Raw genomic sequence first — 24,486 nt, 5'->3', positions numbered from 1 at the left:
TCTGTCATTCACTGACACTGGCTCTTGTGCTGGAGATATAGAAGCTAGAAAAGTCCCTGCCCTTACAGAGCCTACAGTCTAATGGGGAGAGATAAACAATAAGCAAATAAATAAAATATGATATGTATGATGGTGATGAGTACTTTGGAGAAAAGTGAGCAGGGAATGAAAGGATGGGGAGTGACGGTGGCGGGGAGGAGTTGATGGTGGTTGCTATTTTAATTAGGGTGGTCAGGGAAGGCTTGACTGATGGTGGGGACAGTAGAACTGAAGGTGAGGGGCCAGCCAGGCTGATATCAGGGAGGGCATTCTAGGTAGAGGGGCATCAACAAATGGCCTGAGGTGAGGGAGTGGTAGGAGGTGGGTTCACAGAGGTAGCTTGATACCTCCTGTGGAGATTTCAACTCTGAGATGCATAGTCATGGCATGGTTTTCAACAGAGGAGTGATGCGACCTGGCTTATATTTTTAAAGGATTATTCTGGCAACTGTGTGGAGAGTAGGCCACTGGGCAAAGGGGAGGGGTGGAAGCAGGGAGGCGAGTTAGGTTTTGCAGTAATCCAAGTGAGAGATGATTAAGGCTTGAACTGTGATGATGGTGGTGAAGAAGTGGTCAGATCCTAGAGCAGCTTACAAATTGGATATTGAGTGAGAGATAAAGAGTCAAAGACTATGACAAGGGTTTTGGTCTGAGCAATAGGTAAAATGGAGTTACAACGAACAGAAGAGAAAGACTGGGAGGAGCAGGCTTGCAAGAAATGTTCAGGAGTTTTGTTCTGGACAAGCTAATAAAGTAGGGAGAAAAAAGCAAAGGATCAGGAAAAAACCCCAAAGTTTAGTGTCCTAGAAGCCAAGTGGAAAAAAAATGTTTCAAGGAGGAGGGGGTGAGCGACTGTGTCAAACTTTGCTAATAAGTAGAAGAAGGATTGAGAATCAACCTAACAATTTAGCTCAATTCATTCTAGACTGTAAAGCCCCACAGGGTTAAATGACGTGACCAAGGGCACAGACAGCACCAGCTACCTAATTTGCAGGGCCCAGTGCAACATGAAAATGCAGAGCTCTTCCTTCAAAAATCATTAAGAATTTCAAGATGGCTACAGAAGAAAATGAAACCCAGCACAGGGCCCTACTTTCATAAGTATTTCACTGAATCCTTGCAGTAGACTCATAAAATAGCTATTATTATCCTCATTTTTCAGAGCAAGACACGGATGCTCAGAGTATAGAGTTATTTAACTAAGGTCACAGAGTTAGGCTGGTAGTTTGAGCCTGGAACCTGAGCCATCAGCCTCCAAGTCTGGCTCTCCTAATAGCACCAACTAGATATCGAGGGAAAGAATTGCTTTCCTAACTCCTGACGTACCTGGAGCAGGTTTCAGCATTGAGGACTTGGTGGTGCATTTCAGAGGCCTGACTGAACTGGGCAGATGTGGGACGGAAGGAAGCACATCGCTAAGAACTTTTGCCCTAAGGCTCTTTACCATGGGGCGAAAAGGGAGCACTGGGTACTATTTAGTCACAAACATGACCTGATAAAGGTGCCCCAAAGTAATGTGGTTTTAGGCTATATTGATAAAATTATAGAACCCTAAAACCACGGAGATCAGAGTCCTGCTGCACTTCGGTTTGTCATTCTGTACCTAGAGTGTTATACTATAAAGACCATGTGAATGGTATTTGAAAACATGTACTAAAAACAGCAAGGCATGTGAAAACTCTACCATTTCCTGGCTGTATAATTTTGGGGGAAAATCACTCACTTCTTTCCAATCCTCAGTTTCTTCCCTTGTAAAATGGAGAAAAGACAATACCTCACAGTGATTTGTGAGAATAAAAGAGATCATGGGAGCTTTTTATAAAATGAAAAGCACTGTGCAACAAGAAGTGCCATAAACTTGGGTGGTGTTAATAGCATCATTAGAGCGTTCTAATGATGTACCTGGGCATTTTCCTTGAGTACATTTGGGTGGAAAAATCAAGAAAGGGAAGATATTGTACGCTTCTTTTTCTTAGTGTTCCTTCCTCACAAAAATACTTTTTCAAAGAGTTTGAAATCTTTTCAAAGAGTGGATCAAGCTTTCTTTTCCTAAGTGGGAAGTTCTTAATAACTCTTGTTTCCCTCTCTCACAGTCTGTTGATGTAGGATAAAGGAGTCTGTCTCTGCTAAAACAGATGCTGCTGTAGGCATACAGATAACATGTTCTCAGACTTCAGAAAGGCTCTCTCTCCCCTGAAGTCTTTCTTTCTGCTAGAACAGGAGTACCATGCTCCTGGTCACCCAGTTAGAAGCCTTCAGACCTTTCTGGCTCTGCCTCCTCCCTCTGCTTCTCATATCCGGTTGGACACAGTTCTGAGTTCCTTCTTCCCAGGGTCCTCAATGCTCATTCCTTCTTTTCCTGTCCCACACCAGCAGCCGAGAGGGGAACCTCAACTTCTCATTGGAAATATTGGTAAATCTTCTTAAGTGGTGTATCTGCTTTCATCTCCCTTCACCTTCCCCAGACCATCCTCTACGGCCCGAATATTTCCCCTATAGCTAGCTCTGAACTGGTCACCATCCTGCTTAGGATCCTGTAAAGTCTCAGTATTACTTGCAGAATGAAGACTAAATTTCTCAGCCTGGCATTTAAAGCCAACTTCCCAATATTCTCTAACACTACTTTCCTGAAAATACCCAATGTTCCAATTAAACAGTGCTACTTGCCCTCCCTACTCAGCCTTGACTCTTTCTAACATCCACATTACCTTTATTCACACCTCCTGGCTGTTCAGTGTTCTTCCCTAGTGTCTTTCCATCCAGACAGTGAGTGCCTCCATCACAAAGCCGATGATGATGATGATGATGATGATGATGATGAAAGCCATTCTACAAACACATAATGGGTACCTGACATTTTACATACATTATCTTATTTAGTTCTTCCAACTAATGTCATCCCCAGTTTACTAATAAGGAAATTATTGTTTAAAGAAGTTATTATCCCAGAGTCACATAAGCACATAAGTGCCAGAATTGGGACTCAAAACCAAGGCTGTCTGACTTTAAAGTTCACATATTTAACCATCCATCCTACTACCTTTTCCTACCTAGAAGTGATCTCTCCTTTCTGAGCCATAAGCAACACTTGTTGTATGGTAAATATCACATCATATTTTTTATTTTATTGTTCACGTGTACCCATTTTTCTACAATATTCATTCAGCAAACATTTATTGAACGTTTGTCTCTGGCTAGCCCCTTTGCTAAGAATTGGAGAAATACAGAAGAATTAAACAGGAGTTCTTTGTTTCAAGAAACTCAGCCTTATTGAGGGTGATAGACAACAAGTAAATCTGAAATTTAGAATATAATACAGTGTAATAATTTTAATATCAATATTTCCAAATGTTCTTAGGGTAGAGGTGAGGTGCATAATTCTGCTGCCATAGAAGTGAATAGAGAAGGGTATATTGTGCGTCCTATGGCTATAATTCTCTTTATTCATAACTGCCTTGGAATGATTCTGCATTGGTCAACAGGTAGAGTTAGGAAACTGAAGAGCCTCTATATGTATATAATAGTGTTATGTATTTTTTCACTTTATGGCAGTGTTAAGTTTTTCCCCTTTTATTAATTTCACAGAAATAATAATAGCCAGTATTCAACCTGCTTACCATATCCCAGGCACTGTTCTAAGCACTTTGTATATAATTCATTTTGAACATCCTTTATAATATCCTTTAATGTAAGTACATTGGTATCCTTATTTTATAGATGAAGCTGAAGCATCAGGCATTGAAATTGTGCCCTAAGACACACATCTAGTAAGTGGCAAAGCTGAGTGGTTTGGATCTAGAAGGCTATATGCCTTCTGTGTGACCTTGGGCAAGTTATGTAAAATCTTCCAGCCTCAATTCCCTCATATATAGAATGGGCATTATAACACTTACCTTTCATGACTATAATGAGAATTAAGAATGATGACGTATGGAAACATCTGCCACACAGCAGACCTTAACGCACTGTTATTATGATTGTTCATAATCTTGCTAGTAATAAGTGAAATAGAACCACTAGATAGTAAAGCTAGGCAAGGCATTAGTTATTTTATCAATAAATAAATGGAGATCCAGGGAGAGGCAGCTGTCACACAGGTTTAGTAGCAGTTGGAACTGGAATCCAAATTCTCTGAGACATGTACCATTTTCCCTTCACCTGTCTGGTGTTCCAAAATCTCTGTCTACAAGTCCATCTACCTCACCCCTGGCTTAATGAAGTATTTCCCAAACTTTCCAATTGTTTACATTCCATATTCTTGTAATAACATCTTCTGTATTATTATATACTTTATATTCTCTTGAAATAAATTTATTTTTACTAAAAGTGTTTAAAATAGAAATTTTATAACAGCATTGTAAATGGAAAACCAACAATATCACCTGTGAAATCACAGGTTTGTGGTATGACAAATTATATTTCTTCTAAGGCACATTAAAATAAATACTGAACTATTAGAAAGTAAGGTGTTTCATCTACAATTATGTGCACTTCCTGAAGTGGTATGCATACCAACATCTTGGGAAATGCAGACCTATATAACTCATCTGTGAATTCTTTTAATTTCACAGAACTTCTAGATCACGTCCAAATCTATCCTAAAACCAAACTGCCCTTTGTAGTGGGTGGCTTATGATTCAGAAGGAACAGAGGAAAGACCCAACTCACTTCCTACCCTGCCACTGTTACTCATATCAGCTACTCTCAAAGACATCTCTAGTTGAAGACTAGCCTCTTCTATTTTTGCTATTTCTTTACCCCTTGGAGGTTTAGCTACCTACTCTGGCATAGAATATGTACTAAAACCTACATGATGCATTAGTCCTGTTTGTTTGGAAACTTCAACTCCCTGCTTCCAGCAGATTCTACCTCCTGGACTTGGAGTTTAGAATTAGAATAGTCTACATCAGTCCCTGCCCAAAAGGACCACTGCTGATGAATTGCAACCTTCCACATGGTTCAGCGCCCAGTGTCTGCCAGAGCGCCTGGCACAAGGTATATATATACACTCAGTAAATAATCATCACCTTAATCAATCAAGGTAGAGGTGCCTCTGGCCACAATTGCTGCCACTAGGTAGATGTCAACAACAATTGCATCATTCTCACCTGTTAACTAGGTCATGAGCTTAGGCTCCAGCACTTTCCCTTGGAGGCAGCCTGCCTTGCTCCCTAATTCTCTGACACCCTCTGTTCCTTCTCCCCCCAGGTCCTCCTCAAGGTGAGTTAGCACTGGGGATGTTTGCATACCAAGCATGTAGCTGATTGATATTGTCACAATCTGCTAAAAAAATGCTAGGCTTTTTTGTGTTTTGTGTGGGGGTTTTTGCCTTTCGTTTTTGAGTTTTTGTTTTTGTATTTTTTGTGACACTTTGGTTGTATTTTTAGCCAGGTTGGGGAGAGAAGGGAAGTATTTATATGTTAACAGGCTGAAAACGTATTGCCATGTCTTTCTTGCTCGGCATTCTCCTAAGCAGCTGTGAGCACCTTTAACAGATGGAACTGAGGATATGCTCAGATCTGACTTTATCAGCATATATGAATTTGGACAATTAAGTTCGCGAAGTCATCCTAGAAAAAGTGCTACATCCTTCATTGCTGAATATCACTACAGTCACCTTCGAAGTACTCCCCTTGGGAAGTTATGCACCGACGCCAGTGCCTAGTCCACCCTTCAAAGCAATTTTGGAACTCTTTTTCTGAAAAGGCCATCAGAGCTATCGTCATGAATGTCATCAAAATGTCTTCCTTTCAATATTTCCTTTATCTTCGGGTAAAGAAAGAAGTCAATGGGGGCCAGATCAGGTGAGTAGGGAGGGTGCTCCAATACAGTTATTTGTTTACTGGCTAAAAACTCCCTCATAAACAATGCCATGTGAACTGGAGCATTGTTGTGATGCAAGAGCCATGAATTGTTGGTGAAGAGTTCAGATTGTCTAACTTTTTCATGCAGCCTTTTCAGCACTTCCAAATAGTAAACTTGGTTAACTGTTTGTTCAGTTGGTACAAATCCATAATGAATAATCCCTCTGGTATCAAAAAAAGGTTAGCAACATCGTTGCAACAAGTTCATGAACTTAATTGTCTGACCTCTTATCCTGGGCAAGTTCAATGTGAGTATGAAGACTTCCTTTGTGCTTCTTTATGTTCTGTATTGTCACCCTTTATTGTTAGTACTCTCATCTCATTTTAAGGAAGCCTGCCTGGCTCAGCCATGATAGACACCTGTGTGGGGGTCACATAGCAAAGTCTGATGCTCTACTGGAAGAAAAGAAGGTGGCAGGCCTGGCCCAGCACTTTGTAATGAGCCCGCTCCCTATCAGCAAGAGCACAACTTACTCTAACATTTAAGTGTCACAATGTCCTTGGTAATCAAGAGAGAAATTAAAACACACCCAACAGAACAGCCATCCTCAAAGACTTCCAGCAGCACCCAGAATTACCCATAATTCTTCTTGACTTCTTGGACTTCCTGATAAAAACAAAAATAGAATGTTACATGTTATTATTGATATAGCCTTTATCATTAAAATTGGACAGTTCACTTCACTTCTCAGGAAACATTAACTAATAGGAGCAACTATCACCCTACAGAGTATGTGGTGCAGTGGATAGAGCCTGGACTCTTGGATCAAAAGATAGGTAGGGTATCTATTTCCACAAAGCTGCTATTAGCTTCTGTTTTTACCCAGTTCAGATGGGTGTGCAATACTTTGTTCTCACGCAAGGAGGCTAGGGAGAATCTTGTCAGACAAAACTTAAATAACTTGGTCCATCCAACCAAGGCAGATTTTCCTTTCTAGAAAATGACACACCTACTCTGACCTGTGGAAAACTCCATTCCCATAGTCCACTACCAAATATGGCACCCAACTGGATTTAGTCATCTCTCAGAGGCGGGATGAATAGAGTGAACTTTCACTAATCCATTCAATTTAATTCCCCTTTAATGGGAATTAAATTGAGATCTCAATAATACATGACGACAGTTCTGCTTTCTAGTCTTATAGAGAAATTATGCCTCTAGCTCTAAATCCTAGTTATTTCTGACAGATGAAATAGGTAATTGATCAAGTAATAGAGTTGGTATGTTGCAGGGAGCAGAAGGAGTGAAAAGACTAGATTGATGACTAGGTGATGGAATAAGTACGTAATGTGCTGGAGACTTTTTGGCAAGTCAGACGGATACTGGGCTGGGCAAGAAAGCTATTTATTTTGGAAATTACATGCAAGCTGATAATTATACTTTATGGAGTTACATGAGCCTAGGACACAGTAAACACTAAATTTTATAGAATTTCATAGCTGGAAGAAATCTTTAATGTCATCTAGTCAAATTTCCCAAGAGATGCCTGAAAGCCTTCTATATACTCAATTTACCAGAAAATGTTTCTAATTTTAAACATTGTGTTAAAGAAAATCCAGTGGACATTTTTTAAAGTAAGCTCCATGTTATAGGTCTATTTATTACTTTAAGACCCTGGGAAAGTTGCTTCATTTAATGGGCTTTTGCTCAGAAGGTGACCTTGGGCAAGTCACTTCCCCTGTTCAGATATTAGTTTCCTTATCTATAAATAACAACCCCAGCTCTGTCTCGCCCACCCCACAGGGTGGATAACAAGCTGAAGAAGACAGAAATGAAAGTGTCTTGGTAACCATAAGGCATGGTGTACATTTTAAAACATAAAAAGTTGTTGCTATTGGCCTCTACATTCCCTCGCCAACTATGTAAGAGTAGCAATATTTCATCCCTCTCCATTCTACTAAGAGGTTTCTCCTTCTTGCTCATAACTCCCTTCATAGAGTTACCTACATATGGATCCCTACAAGAGTATTCTCCAAGGGGTCCTGTGTTTTCTCATACATACAAAAACAAGGAATAGGTTTGTGCCGGTTGCAATGCCTGCTGGGGAAACGGCCAGTGTGCAGTGAGGCTTTCAGCAGGAACAGCTACAGGCCCCTTGGTTTTCCCCACATCCTCAACTACCAGGGCCACTTATCCATAGGCCTCTGTCAGGGTGAGTGAACTCCAAGGAGCATGGCAGCAGCACGCCACACAGAGGATCCTCATGGCCTTCGTTTTGGTCACAGCAGAACTTCATAATGGCACAGATTGTTGTTCATTTTAACGGGCATTTAGCAAGTGTTTGTCATGAGTTAAGTCCTGTGCTTTTCAACTGGGGGTAAGAGATGAGTCAGATGTGCTGCCTGCCCTTGAGACCTCACAGTCTAGTGGGAGAAACAGACCCATGAGTGTCATACACAGGATGTGTTATGACCAAAGCCTGCACAGTATTTGTTCACAGCTGATGGATCACTTAAGTCTGTCTGAGAGCTCAGGGTAGGCTTCTCAGAGGAGATGAGATTTCAATGGAACCTTAACAGGGTGTAGAAATTCCCCAGGGGGAATAAAGGTGGGGGAAGGGGCAGGCATTTCAGACAGGTGGAGCTGCAAGTACAAAGGCACAGAAATGTGAGAGGGGATCTTGGTTCTGGGTAACAGGGAGACTGGAACATGTGCTACACATCAAGGAGTGGAAAGCCCTGAAACCAGAAAGGAAGTTGGGAGCCCAAGGAACAGGCTTCTATGATGTGATGGGGAGCCACTGAGAGGTTTTAGGGAGGAGAATGTCATGGTCAGGTAAGGTTCTTAGAGCATTTAGGCGGCAGTGTAGGGGCTGGGTGGAAAAGAAGATAAATTAACTGAGGGCATTGAAGGAAGGGATAGATTCTAAAGAGATTTAGAAGGTCGAATTGGTAGATCTTATTATGAGAAATTCTAAGACCTTCTGGCACAGGAAATTAAAAGAGAAAGAGGCAGACTGAAAAATGTAGTGAGGGCCCACAGGTAAGATGACAAGATATCTTACATCAAGCAAATCAGACCTTGACTTCAACTTCTTGACTGCCTAGCCTAGATGGCCTATGTGATGTCTGTGGACAGGAGGTCAAAATCTTTTATTACAAATCACTTTTACAGCTACAAAGGTGGATTCTACAAATGTAGCTGGCTGGGCCAGTGTTCCCTTTCTTCTTCTCTCCATCCGCACATGTCTTAACCCCAAAGCTAATCAATAATTGCTTTGTCAAGGAGGATACCTTCCTCAGACAGAAAAAGATCATGTTTGGGTTAAGAGTTGACAAATAGGGCCGGCCGAGTGGCGCGATGGTTAAGAACTCGCTTGGGATGCCAGAGGGCCCCGGTTCGGATCCCACATAGGAGGGCCAGTGACACTGCCCTCCACAGCTAAGATGCTGAACAACAGCTCAACCTGGAGCTGGGCTGCCGTGAGTCACCGGCGACGGCGTAGGCTGCAGCCCCCTTGGCAGTGGGTTGCCATGGGCTACCGTGTGTAGCCAGCAGCCAGCGTGAGCGGCCAGCAGCCAGCGTGAGCGGCCAGCAGCCAGCGTGAGCGGCCAGCAGCCGCAGTGAGCGGCCGTCCAGAAGCCGGCGACTGATCTGTCTCACCAGGGAAGAGCGCAATGACGGTGCCAACTTGGGCCAGTGAAGCAACGTCCTCCACAACTAGATTGAAGAACAAAAATGACAGCAACTTGTATGTTCCCTTCCCCCAGTTCCCCAGCACTGTTCCCATCCCCCCAATTCCCCAATAAAAATCTTAAAAAAAAAAAAAAAAAAAGTTGACAAATAGCTGGGCTAGGATCTCCATACTAAGTTCTCCCTAGATCTCTGCATAGTTCAGAGTGCTCTGCTGCCTGTGGCATATAATTACAGACCAACCACAGGGAAAATTTCCAGAAGAACTGATATTTGAACAGGGTCTTAAAGGAAAAATAAGTACACTAAATGATGTCCTACCTGGTTTGCCCTTTTCTATAACTACACTTTTTCTATAACTACTATAACCAATAGTTATATGGTAGCCACTAATCACACATGGCTAGTGAACACTTGAAATTTGGCTCATGTGATTGAGGCACTGCATTTTCTACTTAATTTTTATTAAATTTAAATAGCCACCTGTAGCTAATGGCTGCCATATTGGACAGCAGAGCTCTGGAGCCCACTTAGCATGCCTTAATTCTGTTTTACATGCTCATTCTTTGCTTCATTGTCCTTGTGACCCTTGCCTGTCTCTGTTCTCTTCTGTCAGTTTGATGGACTAATTCCAGCATTGGTTCTGTTTCCTGTTTATTGATTTTCTCTCTCTCTCATCACAGCAGAACCCTGGACTACCTTCCATTTGACTCAGGCTTGATACTGCCCCAACCTGTGCTGATGTACGGACCTACATAAAGTAGCTTCACAGAATTCTGTGCAGCCACATTTGGCCCTTCACCAGGTCTTATTCACGCCCTCATTTCTTTTCCAGGCTACTTTAACCAGCCAGTTAGTAACCTGGAATATTCATTAATGTTTTCCCTCCCTGACAACTTGAGTTAGAAGATGGAACAGTTGAGATGGAGGTGCGTGTGTTGGGTATGGGGAGGGAGGGTTGAATGAATACTTTGATTAGAGGTCTCTGGTAGTAGATGAGGGGCTCCATCCTGAGGCCTTTTCTGTCAGGTGTTTTTTAACTTTGATTTATATAAAAATAGAAATATTCATAGACTGATTACATTTGTGGATGGAGAGGATCAATTCAAGATACAAAAAGGCTCTTGACAGGCCAAAGCATTGGGAAATTTAACATGATGAAATGTAATGATGACAAATCTCAGATCCTGTATTTGGGTCTAAGTGGCTAATTGCCTCAATACCAACGTATGGTTTAGAAGACTTGGTGGTTTTAGCCAACTATGAATCAGTGCTGGATAACAGAAAGGTGATATACCCCTGGAAAGCACTAATAGAATCATATCCAACAAGAGAGTTTATGTCCAAAAGAGACCCGCTTATTTCCACTGATCAAACCACACCTGGATCATTTCAGGTTCTGAGAAACTCATTTTAAAACGGGGATGGTAACACTGACAAACTGAGTGACCACAGTGGTAAAAGGCCTGATTACCTGTCATATAAGAACCTGGGACAATTGAGCTTTAGAAGAGCATACAGTGGGGACAGTGTCCCTGTCCTCAGTCTCTCAAGGGCAGTCACAGAGCAGACAGCAGACATGCTCCAGAGGGCAGAGCAAAAACAAATGAGTGAAAGTTCGAGCACATTTTAACTCAGTGTTTTCAATTGTCAGAACTGTGATTTTGGGCAGTTTAAGCTGCAGAGGCAGAGTTCAGTAGAGACCCGGGAGGAACGATGTTAAACATGTCCCAAAGCCAGTCTGCTCAAATATTGTCTCCACAGTGATGGATAGTTAATTCCAAATGTGTAGACCTTATACTTGCTGACCCCGTTTAGCTTACAGGTTCTATATTAAGTGCCAGACTCTTCATTCTGGCTCAGCATTCTAATTAAATAACCTTGGCTCCTTGTATGTGGGAAACAGGTTTCAAGCACAGAACCTCTAGCACCAAGCAGAATGGCAACGTAATTTTAGCTCCTGAGCAAAATGGGTCTCATAATAGCGTCAGTACAGCGTGCACATTAACATTTGAATATGCTGGATAATAAGTGTGCTAATTACTTTGAGAAGAACACTTGAAGAATAAAATAAGCTGGGATCATTAGAGGAGAAAGGGGCTAGCAATTTCTGGTATGGCTGCTGCCTGATGTTCAAAAGTACATGATGGCTCTCATCACAGGTAAAAGGTAATTATTGTGATTATATTATGTAATGTAATGATAGTGGCAGGAAGTGATCAGAATTTTATTGGAAATTAGTTTGTGGTATAGCTTTTTTTTAACCACAGTCATATTTATTACTCACAAATTAAAATTTGACCTCATGTGGTTGTTTGGTTCCTTTGAACAGTTTAAATGTGAACCCATTACTATATTACTAATCTGTTTTGCAGAAAATAGCTGACAGTTTTCAAGGGAGATGAGATGCTGAGATGGGGGCGCCACAGGTTGGACATGGGGACATGATAATCTTGTGCTGGAATAGAAGCCGTAATGGAGAGTTGGTGCCCCACACCTTGGATGACCTAGACCAGCACTTCTTGAAGCCTGGTCTGCAGGCCTCTTGGGGATCCTGATACTCTTTCAGGAGGTCCATAGATCAAAATTATTTTTGTAATAATATTAAGATATCATTTGACTTTTTAACAGTATTAAAAGACTACATATTGTATGTGAATCACCTTATATGAAACATCCAGAATAGGCAAATCTATAGAAACAGAAAGCAATAATTTTCAGGGACTGGGGAAAGCCAGGATGGGGAGTGACTGCTTAACGGGTATGGGGTTTCCTTTTGGAGTGATCATGTTCTGGAACTCGGTAGAGGTGGTGGTTTAGTACATTGTGAATGTACTAAATGCCACTGAATTATATACTTTAAAATGGTTAAAAGGGAATTTTATGTTATGTGAATTTTACCACAAAAAAAAGACAAAAAACTTAAAAAGTTAGCACATTGTGCTGCATGAGAGGTTCTTCCCATCCAGAATTGAAGCTCTTGGGGGTTTTTCTGGAAGCTCTCCTCTTTGCCAGGTCTTTCAATAGCTATGATTCTTAAAGTAATGAAACATTTTCCTTATTCCCCTAACATGCTAGACTCTTTAAAACCACTTCTTTGGCCTTCCCTAAGCTAGTTTCTCCTTTGAAATATCCTTTCTGTCAACCTGGAAAGATATTACTTATTCTTCGAAGCCCATCTAAAATGACACTCCCCTGGTGAAACCTTCCTGGGCCTACCCCAAACCCTACCCCAAGAAAAATTGTTTCTTCCCCCAATCTGGGTTCTTATAGTACTTTGGTCATATTCCTTATATCATATTCCTGATATAAGATCTTGTCACATTGTATCACAGTTACAATATCACTTTTTGTTCATGTGTCTTTCTCTCCTAAAAGGTGACTCTTAAGAGCAGGAGTATTTTATTACCCCTAAAGCCCAGTGTGCCCTCTCTCTCTCCCACCCTCCTCTCTCTCTCTCTCTCTCTCTCTCTCTCTCTCTCTCTCTCTCTCTCTCTCTCTGACACAGCTATCTAAATGCTGCGCTAATTAATGACTTCATGTTAAGTACTTTTTAAAAGGCTTTACAAACATTGTAAAGCCTTTTAAATGTTATGGATTAAATGACTCATTTAATCCTTATAATTTTATATACATTTAATAGATGCTTAAACTGAGGAAACAAAAACTTTAGGGCCAGAAGAGATGTTCAAACAGCAAAATCATGTGATAGCATCTGGTGTCAAACTTGGCATATGGTTGGTGCTCAATAAATGTCTGTTTCTTCTGACAAAAGAAAAAAATGGCTAATAATATTAACTAAGTGAAAGGGATCCATTCTTATGACTTGTTCAATGTTTCCATCTCTTTTCAGATCTCATAGAGTGTCAGAGCTATGAGAGACCTTGGGTATCTCCTCATGGAAGCTAGCGATAAGGCAGGGGAGCTCCAGGGTGATCCTGTGGGAGAAATATGAATCTGGAGCTTAAGGGGAGAGTTCAGGGGTAGGGAAAGAAGTCTCCCAGATGTGGAGAAAGGGAATAAGTTAATCGAGAGAGAGGGTAGCTTAAGATGATTATTCAACCAGCACTTAGGAAACCCCCTGCCAGAGGAAGGCAGGAGAATGAGGAGATGGGAGAGTCACAGAGCTCAACCTAAAGAATGGTTTCCTAATGATTTGAACAATATAAAAATGGAACGAAGCACCTCAGGAGGAGGTGAGTTCCTTGGCACCAAAGTTCAAATTTGAGTCTTGTTAGAAATGGAACTACTTGATCTTTAAGATCCTATTCACTGATAGCCATGTAAAGTGCCATATATTCATAAAATTTCAGTGAAAAACTCTTACCCTGATAGCAATAGCAAACAGCATTGGGATCGCACCAATGGTACTACCGAAACACAACTCAGTTACCTTTTCCTGACATACACATTCCACTTGACTCATCATGTTTGGATATTTACTTCACTATTAAAGATAATAAAAGGTGAAAATATCATCACAGTATTCATGGCCCTGCTCTTGTCTTAGACATAAAAATGTCACTAGCAAATCCTTTACAGATATCACATAATGATAACTTCTGTTGCTTAGAAATTAGCATTACATTCTAGGATGTCAGAGCTGGAAGCATCTCAAAGATCATACAGTTTTGCTCCTTCATTCAATAAAAGACACAGAGAGGGGAAGTAACCCACCTAAATTACACAGTAAAGCCAGAACCAGGATCCAGACCTCTTTACTGTCAGAGCAGAGTTCTCACTGTACCCAAGCAGCCCATTTTTTGTCATTAAGCTGATATAATTCCCTATTGTCCAGCTATCCCAGAGTGACAGTACTTCTGGACTAATAGACTTTAAGGTTCTCACAGATTGGAGGTAGCCAGTCTCCGGTGCCCATTCTTTCAGCAACCTAGAATGCCTAACCATTCAGAGATAGCCTATTTGATTCTATTCAGGGTTTTGTTTTTGGTTTTGTCTGTTTTGAAAAGCAAATATGTTCACATAGATTTCAAAATAAAGGTGTGTACTAAGTTTCACTCCCCCTTTTCCCTATATTTATTCATCCTCATTTTACCTATGAGGAAACTGAGACTTAGGGAGCCTCAGTGGGCGAAAGAATGAAAAACTAACCAAATCCAAATTCAGTGTTCCTTCTCAATGTCACTATGCCTTTAGAAAGCCCCACAGTGTGTGGTGAGAGCTTAGCTACCAGGAGCAGGATGAAAGATCCCTCCCTTTCTCTTTTCATAGCAAATCAACTTGGTCTAGACTTCAGTTACCTGCCATGTGGGTTACTGTCACAGGCTTTTAATTAGTCTCCTGTTGCAGAAATAGTTTTAACCTAAATGAGCATGTATTATATCCAGTTTCCATTTATAGCATATGTGTAAATTTTGCTGATCCTTTAAAAAGCCTAGTTTTTATCCTTCAACTCCACATAGTAGAAACAACCCCATTAGTGTGTTCAAGAAAAGGGTCATGCAAAGAAGACGTGCTCCAGCTCAGAAACAAGACTGGTCACCAGAAAGAAGAGACTTGATCAGAAAAATGGATGAATAAATTCTAGTATATTCATACACTGGAATGCTACTACTCCATAAAAAGAAATGAGCTACTATCAACCCAGATAAATTTCAAAAATATTAAGTGGAGTGAAAGAAGTCAGACACAAGAGAGTACATGTGGTATGATTTCATTCATATGAAGTTCAAGAACGTGCAAAATCATTGCTTGGGGATATAGTTAAAATAGGGTTGCCTCTGATGGGGCATTGGAAGGGGCACAGGGAATGTAATAGTGGTGCTTTCTATCTTGATTGGGGTGTTGGTTACACAGATACACACCTTTGTCAAAACTCACCAATTGTATGCTTAACATCTGTGTACTTTACTGTATGTAATCATTCCTCAACAAGAGAGAGCAAGAGAAAGAGACAAAGGCCAACCTACTCAGCCTGTTACATTAATTCAAAAGAACTTGGATGTCTGGTGAAAAACAGTGGCTTCAAAGATTGCTTCCTGCCATCTCTCAACTTCTTGCTAAAACACATCTGAAAAAATGGAGAAATTAGGAATCTCCCAACACCAAGCAAAATCTGACAGAAATGCAATGCCAGAGTCTTAGCAACGTCTCTACTCTTTTAAAGTGCATGCTGCAGCTGGATAAAGAAAATCTGACCCATTTCATATCATACCCAGTTTCATTCCATGAGCAGACTGGCTGAGAAAAAAGGTAGGAAGGCGCTTGCCCCTCACATACCATCTGTCTTCTGCCACCCTGGGGACATCCAGCCCTTTGGGAACAGATCTCTGAGGCAGGCAGAACACCTTTGCCCAGCATCCACACCCACAGTCAGAAGCCTCCTCTGCCAGCTTGCTTGCTTTTTAATTTAAATTTCATTTGTTTCAGAGTAATATATGGACAGTTCTAAATGCCAACTACAACTTCTACAGAGCTTGTTACCAAAACAGCACTTTGCCTCACCCCTCCCACTTCACTCCCCATGCTTTGGAGACAGCAATTTCAATTCTTTTAGCTCTTGCCTCTGGTGTTTGCCTCCTTTTATATAAATAATGTGGTCATGTTATTTTTTATGTTTTTAAAATTAATTTTAGACATTAACTCTTAACATTAACTATTGACTTCCTAGTACAAAAAATAAGAATTTGGGCCTCTTACACTCACACTCCCACAACAGCTTTGATTTTCCCCTCCTTACGTTTCTTGCACAGCTTTTAATTTTTCTTGGAGTTCAGAATTATCTTTTCATTGTTTTCATTTCTCTGCCTATCAGAGCTGTAAAATTGCCCCTCAGTGTGGTTACAGGTGTAATAATCTTCATTTTTATTTTCCAACATCCTTCCTAGAGCCCTCTGCCCTCTTGTTCTATCTGTACTGGGTTGCTCTCCTGGCTTGCTGAATAGCTACCCTTGTGGGAGTATATTCTCCAAGTAACTGCCTGAGAAAGGGTGTGTGGAAGGTTAATATTTTGAGATCGTGACTGTCTGAAAATATTTTCATTCTACTTTCACTCTTGAATGATAGTTTGGCTCCATGTTAACTTCTAAGAGGAGGATCATTTTCTGCAGAATTTCCTCAGAAAGTATCAATTGCTCCACTGTCTTCCAGTTTCCTGCGTTTTTTTGACAAGTCTCACACTATTTTGATTTTTGATTCTTTCATTATGACTTTTTTTCTCTTAGGACACTTTTAGGCTCTCTGATTTTCTGAAATGTCATTATGATATGCTTTTGTAGGCCATTTGAATCTGGAAATCCAAAGGAATTGTGCTGTATTATTGCTTGATAATTTCATCCATTTACAGCTATAGGTACTGACATTTGGGGGTTTCACAATGAAATGTCACCTTGTTTCCTGATCACCATGGAGTGTTGCCCACTAATCTTTAAGACCTACCAGTGCACACAGAGTTCCTAGTCACTTTTTAGTGCCTCTCTCATAAATATGAATGCATTCCATGCATTGTCCATTCAATTTCTTGGTGGTGGCACTTGAAACACAAAAGTTTTTAATTTTGATTAAGTCCAATTTATCTCTTTTTTCCTCTGGTATGTTGTGCTCTTGGTGTCATATCTAAGAAAGCTTTGCCTAATCCAAGGTAATAAAGATTTACTCCCATGTTTTCTTCTGAGTCTTATAGGTTTAGCTCTTAAAACTCTATGATCCAGGGCCGGCCGAGTGGCGTGTTGGTTAAGAGCTGGCTTGGGATGCCAGCTCTGAGCAGCAGGGCCCTGGTTCGGATCCCACATGAGGGCCAGTGACACTGCGCCCTCTACAGCTAAAATGATGAACAACAGCTTGACTTGGAGCTGGGCTGCCATGAGTCGCCGGCGATGGTGTAGGCTGCAGCCCCTGCTGCAGTGAGCTGCCATAAGCTACTGTGTGTGGCCAGCAGCCAGTGTAAGCAGCCAGCAGCTGGTGTGAGCTGCCAAGAGCCGCCGTGAGCGGCCGTCCAGACGCCAGCGACCAATCTGCCTTACCCGGGAAGAGTGCAATGATAATACCAACATGGGCCAGTGAAGCAACGTCCTCCACAACTAGACTGAAGAACAAAAAAAGACAGCAACTTGTCTGCTCCCCTTCCCAATTCCCCAGTGCTTTTCCGGTCCCCCAATTTCCCAATAAAATCTTTAAAAAAAAAAAGTCTATGATCTGCATTTCCATCTGGTCGCAGCCATCAGGTAAGCAAGATGGGCACATACAAGTACACCCAGGAGCTATGGAGGAAGGATCATTCCAGTCCAATGTAATGTGGTTTCTTCTCAGCGTGCACTGCTGGCAATACCACCAGCTCTCTGAGCTCCACAAACCCCTCCACAACCCACCCCCCAGTCCAATAAAGCACGCAGGCTGGGCTACAAGGCCAAGCAAGATTATGTCATGTATTGGATTCATGTGCACCGTGGTGGCCCGAAACACCCAGTTCCTAAGGGTGTGACCTATAGCAAGCCAATCCACCATGGTGTTAACCAGCTAAAGTTTGCACGAAGCCTTCAGTCTGTTGCTGAGGAGAGAGCTAAATGCCACTGTGGGGCTCTGAAAGCCCTGAATTCTTACTGGGTTGTGAGGATTCCATGTACAAATTCTTTGAGGTTATCCTCATTGAGCCCTTCCATAAAGCTAGGAGACGGAATCCTGACATCCAGTGGATCACCAAATCAGTCCACAAGCACAGGGAGATGCGAGGACTAACATCTGCAGGCTGCTAGAGCCGTGGCCTTAGAAAGGGCCGTAAGTTACACCACACAATTGGTGGTTCTCGCTGTGCAGCTTGGAGAAGGCACAATCCTCTCCAGCTCCACCATTACCACTAATGAGTAATGTTTGTAAAATTCTTACCTAATACACAATTTAGGACAATAAAAAAAAGAAAGAAAAAAAGAAGGCTATGATCCATTTTAATTTTTGTATATGATGTGAGATAGAGGTTCAACTTCATTCTTTTGCATGGGGATATATAATAGTCCCAGCCCATTTGTTTATAAAAGACTGTTCTTTTCACATTGAATTATCTTAGCGCCTTTAGGTTTTCAACCTTGTCATTAGTTGAAAACTGACTGACAAAGATGTCTTAAAGATAATACTTAGTTTAGGCAAGGGTGAGGGGAAGTCTTAAACACTGTTAATGGGAGTATAAAAGAAGTACAGCCTCTGAAGTGCAGTTTGCCATGCATATCCAAATTTGAAATATATATCCTCTGATTAGAAAATTATACTTTTAGGAATTTATTTCTAGGAGCTAACTGTACAAAAGTGTTATATATAATGGTGAACTGGAAGTAACCTAAATGTCTATCAGTAGGAGACCAGGTGAATAATTATGCTACATCCATACAGTGAAATATGATGTAGACTTTAAAAATGATGAAGTAGACTTATATTTGTTGTCTTGGAGGAATCCCTGTAACTTACTGCTATGTGAAAAATAAAAGCATGTTACAAAGCACCATTATAGTATAATTACATTTATATAATATTATATGTTTTACATATGCATCATCATAGAGATAGCTTAGAAAATATTCACAAAAATGATTAACAGTGGTGCTGCTAGGTAATGAGATTTGGGCTTGCGTTCATTTTCTTCTTTATCCTTTTTTCTGCATTGCATGAATTTGCTACACGAATATGTATTGTCTTTATATTCAGAAAAGAAAAGCTATTTTTATTTTGTAGAACGATGTCCTCAAGGAATATATAGTAGTAGACTATTTAATGGCTTGGAAATATGTTAATAATATATTAAGTGAAAAAAGCAAGTTGCAGTATCATCCTACTTTCAAAAAATTTTTTAAATGTCATAGATAAAGTATTTCCTAGGTACTATGTCTTTTTTCCTACTTACTACTTCTGAAATAAAGATGTCTCTTAAAATCGATACGAATACTTAATGTAGTGGGTCCCCCCCCCCCCCCGCCCCTTGCTGCCTCCCTGAAAAGCTGTTATTAATGAGATGATGCTTCTGGCAACCTGAGACTTGAGAAAGTGCCATATGTGTGTGGAGAAAAGACTGGAGGAATAGATACCAAAACGTGATCAGTGTGTGCTCAGCCCTGAATTTAGATTTTTATTTTCTCATCTTTGTTAAGTAGAGTTTCAAGGCTTTCTGTAGTATATGCATAGATAAACATAACAAGAAACCAGGAACCTGGCTGCCCTGCTTTCCTCTTTCCTTCCTTTTTTAAAAGATCTAACTGGCTTTATTGAGTGATTCATGAATCGGGCAGCATCCCATCTAGCAACTGGGAGGGCACTCCTGCCCTGCTTTTCAAGAAGTATAATGTAAGGGTATTTGGGACTTTGGGCCTTTGCCCAAATAAGAGACTAGCAAATTAGGGAGCACATAAGCCACCTCAGGAGTGTCAGAGTCTAGAGTGAGGGAGGACTACCTTGCATGGCCACCAAGTGGCCCATGGCTGGACCGGAGCTGGCAAAGCAAGTGTGAGAACAGATGGGAAAAGTTCAGTCAGCAGGAGCAGGACTCTTGGATCAGTCCTAGTTCTGTGTGGATAAGGAAATCCCTGTGAGGTAGAAGAGAGTCCAGATGGTGAGAATGCATACCCAACACGGTGGGGCTCCTCAGATATTTTCCAGTCTAGCTCAGGGACACGTTCCCAGTCCCTGGAGAGAGACCAAGGAGTGTGTGAAACAGAAAATGAATCCACCCCTTTTGAGAGTCAAAACTTATATTGGTTTGGGGTAAGCCCCTTCCTCAGCCAAAGGGGCAGGGAAACTGCATGAAATGAAGGACATGGAGCAGAGGTGGAGGAACTGATGGCCACAGCAGAACTTCTACAGCCCCTGAGGAGGCCAGAAAGCTCTGGGCCTCTGTTTAGGGTAAGGGAGAGACTGGGGCTTGGAGAGACTTGGCAGAGGCACAGAGGAGAGTGCCAGGCAAGAATTCACCCACATGATCATGCCTAATCCTCACAACAGTCCTCAGATAAGCAGCCTGAGGCGCAGAGAGGTTATGTGGTTTGCCCCAAAGCACAAAGCCTATATGTGATGGAATGGGATTCCCACATCACTAGAGTCCTTCTCTAAAAAGGGAAAAATATTGAGCAAAGTTAATACTCATATGTATCATGAGTATTAACTCATTTATTATAATGATAGGTAGAAAAAACAAGTTTCAAAAAAAACTTCAATCGGATCCCAGTATGTTTTTAAATGTATAATATAGAAAGAAAAAAAAAGCTGCAAGAAAAAAAAGCTGGTAGGTATAGCTCAATGGTAGGAATCTAAATTTTAAATTTTATTTTTCTGTGTTGTTTTTTTTCTTTCCCCCTCACAATGAGCATGTAAATCTTCTTAAAGCAGAGAAAATAAAAACAGGTTTTTCAGAAGCGGTTGTGAGGACTAAGTGGATCAAAGTAGTGAGAATGAATTACATGACAGAGAAATCCAGATTCTTACTATGTGAGTTCCACTTGGCTTCTCCAAGTCTGTTTCCTAAACAATAAAAGGGGATTATAGTCTTGTCCCAGTGAGCTGTTGCCAGGATTAACTGAAATGCAATATACACGAAAGTCCCAAGCACAGTACTTGGCATAAGGATGGTGCTTAATAAATATTAAACCTGACTCTTGGTAGTCATAGCTCTTCCTTGCTGCCCCAGGAAGGCCTAGCACCTACAGCTGTTTCAGAGAGAAAAAGGAATCTGGTTCCCTTGGCAAGGACCCCTTACTGGACCTGCAGCTGTCTACACACCTGATACTCTCTCCTCCTCTGTTTTTACCATCTGGAGACTTATAGGATCTCATTCTTTAACCCATTTTCATCTAACTATTTGCCTCTTCTCTTCCTTTGTCTCAACAATCTCAGCTGCCAAATAGTATTCTTGAGTACAGGCAACATTATTTTCAACATAACACATTTGCAGAGCACCTATGTTCTAAAGATGGCCCAGATACTCTCCACTTATATCATCCAGAAATATTTGTATGAACTCACAGTCTAGTTGAAATTTTAGATCCTTCAACAACTCCCATGTGTTGCCTAACTGCTATAATGGGTACACACACCATGTCGTGGAAACTCAGAGGGCAGAGTTACCAGTGTATGCACATGTGTATGGGAGAGGAGGGGAAGGATGGAAGTTAGAGTATTTAAAGAGTAACGATTTCCTCATCCTATATTCGGCATCAGCTTCATATACTGTCTTTACTAAAGAGAAAGGGGACCCTTCTGCCAAACTGGTTTCAAAGCCAGTTAAACCAATGCCTGAGTGGGGCTGGTTCCTCTTATCTTCAGATTTATTAAAGTTTGTTCCCAACCACAAAATTAGTGGAAGCCTTGTGGGAGGCATTTGACGGTGTGATGAACGACCTGCAGTGGGATGGAGAGCAAATTCCAAGGAGTTACAATCTAGCGTACAGTGTTCTCCTCAAACAACTTGGAGCCTATTGGAATTACACACACATTCTAATTAACAGGCAGTTTTAAGATTCAAAGGGGTGCCAAAACCAGACATCATTTGATATTTTTATTACTTATGAGGCAAACATTAATATCAACAGAAGTAAAAAAAAAAATTCACCCGTACATAGCTCAGGCTCCCTAACAAACTAATAAGCTGTTTTTACTTTTCCTTATTCCTATCCAGCCCTTGCTCAAATCCATAAATCCATAAACATGATAATAATTGTGGATTAGATACAATTATATATTCTACTTTTCTCACACCCAGATGCATACCCAGAGTGGCGTTAAGTATAGCAGTAGTCAAAACCAGGGCACTGTGACAACAGCCCCTTCAGGCCTGTAAACTGACAGTCCAGTGGAAGATGTTGGCAGGGCAGTGAGACACACCCTGTTCTGCCTGTGTTATTTATGCCTCTGGCAGTGAAGCCCCTGACAAAGAAGCATGTCACTGGAACACATGCTCTTTGTTCACAGAGGTGCATGCCAGCACCGGCTGTGTCAGAAGGGACAGTACCGGGTCTGTAGTCTCTCCTCCTTTGGCTCTTTTGCTTTCTTTTTATTTGGTGTACATGTGGCTATGTTTATTAATTACTTTGTAGTTTAATTTTATAAAACACACATTTATCTTGTGAGGAAAGAGTCCTTCATACCCTTGAGCTGTCATAAAGAGAAGACAGGGTCCCAAGATTTGCCTGGTTTCTCCCTCAGGATCAGTACCACCTCCCTCACCAGTCACCAGGTTACCACTCTCTCTAGCACAGAGCTACCACATTCCAGTCTCCTTCAGCATCTCCCCTTTACCTGCAAGATGGCAGGCACCTCTGCGTGTTGGTGGATATTAAAGGTCTTCCGCAAATGTTCCAAATCAGGTCCCCATGCTACCGACTTCATTGCAGTCAGACTGACGGTGTAGCAGTAAAGATGGCAGGCTTTGAAGTCAGACCTATCTGGGTTTAAACCCTAGATCCACCTCTTGTTGGCCATGCGGTTTAGGGTTCCTGAGCTTCAGTTCCTCCTCTGTAAAATGATTAAAATACAATCAACTTCACATGGTTGTCTTTGGATTAAATGAGAAAGAGCATATCAAGCCCTAAAAGTGGATGTCCAGTCTTGCTTGTTAGTTCATGGAACTGATTTGCTAGTTTTTTTTTGTAAAACTCTTCATCGCACAGCCCTGTGGTTCTCATAGCCTAATAATTACAGACCTCGTGTGACATCCTGAAGAGCTCTCCCTCATTTTCCCATCACAGAGATGTCTGCTAAGACTAACATTTTAATACTACTCAGGAAACAACAAATGGAAGTTTTTGTCCTTTTCCATAATCCTTGTAAAACTTGCTTTTGCTTTGAAATTTTAATTCTTCCCATATTTTAAAAATTGATATAAGTGGTTTTGTTTGCCACAGGTAAACTGGGAGTGGGAGGTCTGAATCTTCACTTTAAGAAAACCTTAGGTTAATGCATAGAATTGTGTTTTGCTCTATTCATAAGTTGTTCCCAATCTTGGGAGCCTCTTGTCTATAATATATTAGAATTAAGAAGGTATCTGATTAGACACATGACGTATTGACTTAGTTTAAGTTGAATATAACCATATGTTACGCCCCAGAGGTCTGCAAAGAAAACATAGTGCTCTAACCCTGGTTCTCAGGGTGCTCTCTTGAGCCAGACCATTACAAAGGCTACCTGCCAAGCTTCACCTAAACCGAGAGCATCAAGAATTTACACACCTCATGGGGGTCCCCTAAGGAATAATGGGATAAGTCTGCGGGGAAACTGTAAAACTCGGAGGCCCCATTAGAAATGCTAATTGCTGCCTTACTAGCCTACATTTAAATGTTAGAAACCCAGGGAGATTCTCCTGAACTTGGGGATGCTTGGCTCCTCTGTGGCTTGGGCTGGCGGCCGGCGGTGCCCCAGACCCCGCGGGCCGCGAAGGCCGACTCCTCCCGGTGCCACGTGGTATAACGCCGGCCGGCCACGATTCCGCTCTCGACTGGGGACCTTGCAGCCCTTCCACTACAACCGGGCGACGGAGACAGCAGGATTCGGGCAGCTGACCCACACCGTGTAGGGGAGCGGAAGGTTAACCCGAAAGCCCGGTGTCCCGCGCTCCTTCACGTCTCCCGCCTCTGCAGACGTCGGGCTGGCTCGGTCGAGCCTCAGCAGACGGGCTTGGTCTTACGGACCCCCGAAACCGGACTGTAAAGCGTCCACCCGAGCCCTCCAGGCAAACGTGCAAGCGCGGGCTAGAGACCCACGTCTGAGCGCCACGAGGTGGGGTCCGGGGGGAGGGGGTGGTCTCAGCTCGGCGGCGGGCGGGGAAGCCCCCCGAGGAAGATCTTACATCAGCCACCCCACGTGCAACCGGAGGGAGGGGTGGAAGTCGCTCGGGTCCCCCAGGCTGCGCCTTTCCCCCAGCCTCCGCCCCTCCCGCCGCGTCTCCCCGCCCCGTCCTTGGTGCATCCTCAGCCACCGAGTCGAGCGGCGCCGCTCGGGTCCGTGTGGAGCCGAGCAGCCGCC

The 24,486-nt window shown here is 42.0% G+C and overlaps 1 protein-coding gene and 1 pseudogene across 5 annotated transcripts in view; one reads left to right on the top strand and one right to left on the bottom strand.

Moving 5' to 3' along the window:
* The window catches only part of HEMGN (hemogen), a 37,771-nt gene extending 13,402 nt beyond the window's left edge, over window positions 1–24,369 (bottom strand). The window contains exons 1-3 of one of the 5 annotated variants that reach the window (XM_019649527.1): window positions 22,765–24,369; window positions 6,434–6,510; window positions 2,748–2,868 (exon numbers count right to left, since the gene is read on the bottom strand). The gene's annotated coding sequence lies outside the window, so the exon portion shown is untranslated. Of the gene's footprint in view, window positions 1–2,747; window positions 2,869–6,377; window positions 6,403–6,433; window positions 6,511–22,764 lie in introns of those variants that run through there. The other 4 variants (XM_019649530.1, XM_019649529.1, XM_019649528.1 and 1 more) reach the window with 4 other exon arrangements.
* LOC109386390 (60S ribosomal protein L15-like) lies at window positions 17,730–18,353 on the top strand (annotated as a pseudogene).
* Window positions 24,370–24,486: the final 117 nt, after the last annotated feature.

Source organism: Hipposideros armiger, unplaced genomic scaffold (assembly GCF_001890085.2).
Source record: "Hipposideros armiger isolate ML-2016 unplaced genomic scaffold, ASM189008v1 scaffold_133, whole genome shotgun sequence".
Taxonomy (NCBI): Eukaryota; Metazoa; Chordata; class Mammalia; order Chiroptera; family Hipposideridae; genus Hipposideros; species Hipposideros armiger.
This window is presented reverse-complemented; position numbering and strand designations above follow the sequence as displayed.